Here is a 7,452-nt window from a genome sequence, read left to right as displayed (position 1 = left end):
GGAACAAAGTGATCAGGAGAAAGGCAGAGTCAGTACACAGTGATAGGGTCTGTAAAGACATCAGCTGCAAAGACATTTCAGGAGCACCCCCGTGCCCTGATAGCTCTGGCCTAGCTCACAGGAGAAGCATTTCTGCCCAGGGCATCACCAGATCACCCCCACAGACATAAGCTCTCTATCCTGAAAAACATGCAGTCTCCTCCCAGCCCACAGCAACTTGGGGGACAGTTCAACCTTTTCACCTTTTGCAATTCCTGTCTCACAGAGTATCACAAGCAGAGGCAGACAGAATAGTCCCAGGACAGTGTCATATCAGAGGCACATTGCTGTTGGAGAGGGAAGATCTGCACAGATCACCTCTAGCAGATCAAGGGACAGGAGTGACTCTCCTTCCCTGCCCAAGCTTCAGGTCAGGGAAAGAGCCTCTAGCAGGAGCTGTGCTTCCCATGCTGGGGACCAGTGTCTTGCCCACAGGCAGCATTACAAGGACAGTGCTTTCCACAGGAAATTAAAGAGTTGGCCAGACAGCTGCTTGTGCATGTCCAGGGGGTGAAACCGCTCCTCTTGCAACCTACAGTAATGCGTTGTTACTAATAAAAGAGTTGCACTGAAAAAAACAGTGTTTGCCCTTTGGACTTCTTATGTTCCCAAAAGCCAATCTGCTGCCCGAAGCAAGAGCATAGGAGAGTCACTGCAATGGTGAAATCCAATCTGATGCACAACAGAATTTCTAATCCAGATAATCAGCTGATTAAACAAAGCATATTCAGCATCCAAAAATGCTTTTTCACCCTTCCCTCTGAAGCCAAGGAGACTTTTTTTCAAAAGCAAGCACTAGAACGAGTCACCTGGAAATACTTCGAGGCAAGCTTCTGAAGGCCAAATGGTGATGATACGTCCCCTTTGCAATGACAACATCCCAGGACACCCTAGGGAGCTCCTCAGGAAATGGCAGGCAAAGAATACAGGAGACTGAGCTATGCGGCTAACCCAGCACAGGTTTGAACATGTTGACAGCAGGGCCATTTGAAGATGTTTTTGTGCCTACAAATCTTTTGGATAAACATGATTGTGTTCTACATCAGATTTTCTGTGTAACTTTAGTCAGTTTTCTTGGCTTGCCACTCTTGATAACTCACCCATAAAACAGCTCTCTCTGGAATACTCTATTCAAATTTATCAGCAGTTAGCTATTCTCCTTCTAAAACTAATAATAGATGGTCTACATGAGCCTGTGTGAGATCAAAACATGTGAACATGAGTTGTGCAACTGCAAATGTTTCCATACTGCTGCAGCTTTGAAATTGCTTTTTGCTCTCTACTAAGGAGGCATGAAACTCATTGTAGGGAGCACATTTTTTTACTGTCAAAATTGTCCAGCTGTCCCCAGCATGTCCCTACTGTGGTAAATGTTTAGTGATGTCTTTCAGCTTTCAAGCATGTTTCAAGGCAGGGAGGGGTGTTCTGGCCATATGCTAACAGGCTCAGCTGGACCAGGAGCACAGGATAATTTGATGGCTTGTATCCTTTGGATGCCAACTGAACAAGGGATGCCAAAATGTGCTCTTGCTATTGGCAGAAGTTTTCGCCTCTGATTCATCTTCTTGTCAAACTACAACAGGATGGGGGGGAAGACAAAAACAAAATGAAAAAAACTCTTCACGAGGGGAACTCTATCTCTGACTGAATGGAGAAATGGGACTCCTTTGAACAGCGCTTTTGTACGGCAGTTCATCTCCCAGTGGGCAGAAAGGATTAATGCTATGAACACTGAACTCAGACTGAGAGCTGCCACTGGAGGACAGCCATCTGTGCAACACTCCACTAGCTGCTGTTGTTGTCACGTGAAAATGAGGAAAAACTGGGAAGTGCATTTGCAAATTCTGCTGCAGGAACAAAAAGAGCACCTGCCTCTCCCAGGTCTGCTGGCAGCTAGTACCACCAGGGGACTTTGCCTCCACCAGCAGAAGGTTAACTTTCAGTCTGAAAAATAAAAAAAGCGCCTCTCAGGCTTTTAAGAGAAAGAAGTTTAAATCCCAGACCGGAAGCCTTAATTATAAAGGATTTGTGTGAAAGTTGCCAGATCTCTTCCTGCTCTATGATCAGGGCTGTGCCAAGGGTCTGTTTTGTGTCATACTAGCAACTGTGTTAAGTTCAGCAAAGCAACCAGGTCAAAGATGCAAAGGCAGAACAGAGATCAGTGATTAGCCCTAATGAGCCCCTGCGCTGCAGAATGACAGTGCATTCATTTCAAGGTTCTTGCTGCAACTAAAGGTATCACGCTTACTTCCAGTGTGTGCTGCTCAGAACACATCATTTTGCATTTCACATTTTATGCCGTAGAAAGTCTCTTCATGTCACCATGACCTGAAGACAGCAGATGAGAGGAAACAGCGAGAACTGTTGTTCTCACCAGGAGAACTGAAAGTAGCTTACAGAAAACGAAGGAAAGATTAGAACATCCCCAGGAGAAGCCCTTCTAAACATGCAGCCCTATTGCTCTCAATCAGTGAATTCTATCTACTGTAAGCATGAGGTTACAGAGAATACTGATCTTGCGTTCAAGAATGTACAGGTACATTTGTGCACAAATGTAACAGCAGGCTTTCTGAAGTTCACCCAACCTTCAAAGAAAACAGCAGAAACAAAGACAATTACCTTGTTTTTCTTAGTGTCTTAGACTTCCTCTAGGATGAGAAAGTGAAAAGACTTGAGCTACTTAGAGAAGGTAGTTAGAGAAGAAACAGGTATTGAAAGATATAGACAAAGTCAATCCTAGGCTTCTAGCTAGCTTTACCTCATTCAGAATCAGTTTGTTTCCAGCTGATAGAGACAAACGTCAACACAGCAATTCACCTGGAGCCGACTGTGACTGATAACAGGCAAATGTCTGCTGTCAGCCTATGGGTAGGGAGAGCACAAGTTACACAAAGGATGATCTTATGCAAGATAAGAGCAGTCAGTTCAAACATTACAATATAAATATATTACAATACAAAAATTACTAGATTGATAATCAAGGAGGGGGGAAAAAAAAACATTTCTGCCACATCCTCCTACTCTCCAACTAAGTGCAAAAGTGACAAGACACAGCAGATCTTATCAAAAATTACACACCAACCCTGGGTCACTGACTATCTAAGACACAGTGGGCACGGAGCCACTGTCAGCAAAGCAGTGGATGCTTGGCACCAGCAAGGAGTTCTGTGTCAAGACAACAGGATGAAACATCTCTCTTCAGGATACAACTCTAATACATGCAAATTTCATTTGGAAACACTCAGAACATTAGGACATATGAAAATTATATTAAAGTGCCGTGAAAATGATGCCTTGTAAGAAACAGCAAGTAACAGGTAAATACTGCAACACAGGCCATTATGGGAAATACCACTCTGCCAGAAACACTGGGACAAAACTGTCTGTGCTTCCCACTGCATCACGCAACAGAAAAGGCAGACTCCAAAAAAGCAGCTGCTGCCTTTGGGATGCCCAACTTGCAACACCAGGCAGAGATCTCTCAGGTGCTTCAAACTGTTCATTTGTAAAACATAAGCACTTGAAAGCTGTGGTTTAGATTTTGAAAATAGTGCTCAGCCTCAGAAATTTCAGGTACTAATAGCACAATTTTTCCACAAACAAGCCTTAAATTTAAGTAATTCTCATACATCAGCTATTTCATTTATATTCAAGAATGGCACAAGAATTTTTTGTTAAAGCACTTTCAACATTCAAACAGATAAAAATCAGTAATTTTTCAATAGTTTAACCAGGCTATTGATTGATATTTACTAAGAGCAGTATTTATTTACAGCATCATGATGGTCCAATCTGGTGGGAAAAGAGGACACAAAATGCTAAGCTATGCCAAGCAGCCACGATTTCACAGAAGACAGCTGCCAGTTCTATATCTGCATTGCAGAAAGATTGCCTTCTTCTCAGTGTAGTCTACTGAGAGATCACAGTAATAGCAGTGTTTTCCCATTAATGTCTTCCCAGAAATCCTCCTGAAGCACAGCTGATACCCAATAAAGGATCGCTCCTTAATAAAGGAGCTCTTTGCACTCACACACTCAGAAATAACGGCTTTGTGTGAAGAGGAGAGGAGAGGTGGAATAGGTGTCCATTCATTGCACTTTCCCCCCTCTAGAAGGATGGCAGCAGAAAGCAGAAATAAGCATCATCATTACCTCCAGCGTGCGTTAGCAGCCACACGGAAGCCAGTCAGCAGTGTCTGGCATTGTTTGGTGGAATACAAAAGACTCTCTGTTTGGAAAGTTCAGGAAAGAAAACGGAGAGTCTGTGGCTTGGTCCTACAGTCAAAAGGCTGAAACAGAGGCAGAGAAGTTCTCAAGCAGAGGCTGATCTGAAGCCCTTTGAAGTTGATGGGAAAACTCCCATGGACTCCAGCACACTTTGAATCGCATCTGAAGTGCACAGAAGGGCACAAAGCAACAGAAAAGTAGAACCAAACATCTGCTAGAGGAGAGAGTTTTAGATAATGTAGGAGTGACCTAACCTCTTCACTGTTATCGGTATGGTGTATTTTTTGTGATGTTCAAGAAAGTAGAACTTTATTGATTTTCTAAGTCTTTTCATTAGGACATAGCAGTGGCACATATATTAATCTTTATTTTTCACTTAAAACACTGTGCATGCTGTTCTAATATTTACCAAGGACTACAGCATTTAGCAAAAATCTCTGAGGAAAGGGGGGAAAAAGCTTCTTTCAAGTGTTGCACTTTAATTAATGTTTTCTACTTTATTTCCCCCCCAGCCACTCCCAAAAGGACTAGTTGAAAACCATGAAAAACACAATCCAGGACTGAAAACCTTATTAAGAACAATGCTGCCAGCATCATCTATTCAGAAGCAGCAGATAGAGACATAGCCCAAACCAGAAGCAGCACATTCTTAAAACAAATGCTAGGGGATCCCAAGAGCTCAGAGATCCTAAATCCTCTTTTCAATTAAGATACAATTAATTTTTTCATTAGAGTAGAACATAGCATCATCCAAGAAAAAAAAAGTATGCTGAATTCTGTAACACTTCCATAATTATTTTCTTGCATACAGCTGTAATTTGTTGCAATGTTTTTTCGTGTTTTCTAGGACCTGGTAATGTTTTCTGGGAATTAATTTGTTATAAACTTTTTCTTGAACACTTCTTGCAGCCTTTGCATAAGATTCAACAAAGAGCCAAAGCTTCTTTTTTTTTCCCTCCCAAAAAATGCAGGATGTTTCCTCTTTTCCTGGCTAATAGAATCCAACTGTTGCTGCATGACATCATTCCCCAGAGTTAGGGAATCCAAGCTAGCACAGACACTCGGCTGGGAGTAAACACCACAGAGGGGGAAACAAAAGCACTTTAAAATTGAAGGAAGTAACATTAAAAAAGCAGTTTTTGTTACCTGAAATTTGGAGCATTTCCCTTTCCACTCCATTCTCAGATTTGTATTTCCCAGACAAAACTCTGCCTTATTATGTGAAGCAATCAGCAAAACCGGTCACTTAAAGCCTAATACTGTGCTTCCCAGAACTCCTTCATATGACCTTTCGCAGCACTGATTCCAGCTAAAATGATTGCAAAGAACACAGACTGGCCAGGCCAGTTGTCATGGAGATCTCTCTCTCTCCTTTTTCATACACACGCGTGCGCACACAGATTTAAACAATTCTGGGAGACATCCACAAAACAGCATGCCTTTTCATCAGCTAAGTTTGTGAAGCATTCCACCCCTCCTCCAAGCCCTCCCTTGAGTCAGCCCAGGAAGCTGAGATTTGGTCATGAATCGATTGCTGAAATCAGAGATGTCGCCTTTAAGAAGAAAATAATAATTTAGGGGGAAAGAAAAGAAAGAAGGAAAGAAACCACAACACAGAACTTATTTTTGTCCTGGGAAGGAAAAGAGAGATTTTCTGCATTTCAAAGCTTTGAAGTAAAAGCAAATCTTGCATTCGAACCTGCAGGCTATTTGCCTTTACCCAACTTGCTATGAATTTGATATCTGAAAGCACTAAGACTTTGTTGAAACACAGTCATGCAGATTACGTGAAATGCTGCTGGCATTGCCTGACTGCTTACCTTGCTCTCTCCCAGTACCCAGCCAGTGATTTAATTAGCACAGGTATTCATTGCGGTCATTCAGGACTTCCTGCATCCTTTCATGTTTCTGTAATTAAGAACGAAATTCTGCTGGTCAGGAACACGCAACTATTTTTTGACAAAGCAAACAGAAAACAATCCCTCATTCAAACAAGATAAAACAGACACACTGGAATTTTTCTCATATTGACTGTAAGTTCACATGCCTCTTAACTAAAACTCACTAACTTCAAGTTAAAGGAGAAACCCACTTCAATGACATTTGAGAATTAATTAATTTACCAAATTCATTGCCACCATGGTTGCAAAAACGAAGATAATTCCGCACATAAACAAAGAGAGACAACATTTTTGCTTTGACAAAGGAATTCTAAAATAATCCCCAGCAATGTCATATAGGAAAGCCTGGTCTGATTAGCTGAAAGAGAAAAAAAAAAAAAAAGCTTTAGAAAGAAAAGAAAGAAGAACATTAAGAAAATTCAGTAGAGCTATTTGGGCTCAGAAGAAAAGCACTGTACCCGAAGTTTTTCCACTCTGACAAATAGTAGGGAGACTTACCCTTTAGAGGACTTAACTGGAATCAGTCATTCAAAGCTTTAAAGTTGCTTAAAAAGTACTCAAGGGACTGCATGACTGCTTTCAGCAATGAGTAGTGTAAGCAACAATCCCTCTAGTGGCCGTAAAAATGTAAAGCTGACTGCAGCACAAAGTAGGAACTCAACATATTTATTCTCTCTCAACTACTTCTCTTTGCTGCTTTGATATTTCTCATCTAAATTACATATTTAGAATAAAACTAGCATTTGCAGCCATTTAAATGTTATTGATGGGGCTCAACAAAAGGAAACACATATATACAATACATACCAGCACACCTAGATTTATGCAGAGATCTAAAATTCCCATCGTATTTCTGTTCTGCTTGTGCTTTTATCCCAAGGTGGGATAAGAAAAACTCCATACAGCCTGAGACAGTCAAGATGTCTTAAAGGATCACCTGTCTCTTCATATCACTACTATAAAACATAGAGTTGACTGGAACATAGCACTGACTACACTTCTGAAAACTCTACATTTTATGAATGACAGAATGAATGGATTGCACATTTAATCTACCTTTTTTTCTACCAGAAACACTACACAAAAGATAGATGAGGCGTATTTTACCCTAAGAACTGCATGCAGACATATTGACAGGTAGATGAATATAAAAAGCTGCTTAAACTGTCAAGAATCCAGAAGATGCTGAAATGACATCACATTAAGTAGTTTTTCTAGCCATGAAAGCAGCATAGGCTAAGCTTGCAAGTTCATGCTAAGTTTCCTCATGAATACACCAGTGAAGC

At 41.2% G+C, this 7,452-nt stretch overlaps 1 long non-coding RNA gene across 2 annotated transcripts; it reads right to left on the bottom strand.

The window, feature by feature from the left end:
• Window positions 1-2,800: 2,800 nt before the first annotated feature.
• LOC104910976 lies at window positions 2,801-6,930 on the bottom strand. Of its 2 annotated transcripts, none has more exons than XR_793544.3 (3): window positions 6,665-6,930; window positions 6,086-6,173; window positions 2,801-2,901 (listed from the first exon to the last, which is right to left on the bottom strand). It is a non-coding gene; the product is annotated as an uncharacterized LOC104910976 (long non-coding RNA). The 2 variants fall into 2 exon arrangements; XR_002114915.1 differs by lacking the exon at window positions 6,665-6,930 and adding an exon at window positions 6,389-6,610.
• Window positions 6,931-7,452: the final 522 nt, after the last annotated feature.

This window comes from Meleagris gallopavo, chromosome 5, assembly GCF_000146605.3.
Source record: "Meleagris gallopavo isolate NT-WF06-2002-E0010 breed Aviagen turkey brand Nicholas breeding stock chromosome 5, Turkey_5.1, whole genome shotgun sequence".
Classification (NCBI taxonomy): domain Eukaryota; kingdom Metazoa; phylum Chordata; class Aves; order Galliformes; family Phasianidae; genus Meleagris; species Meleagris gallopavo.
The sequence above is the reverse complement of the archived record's forward strand: the minus strand, read 5'-3'. Positions and strand labels throughout refer to the sequence as shown.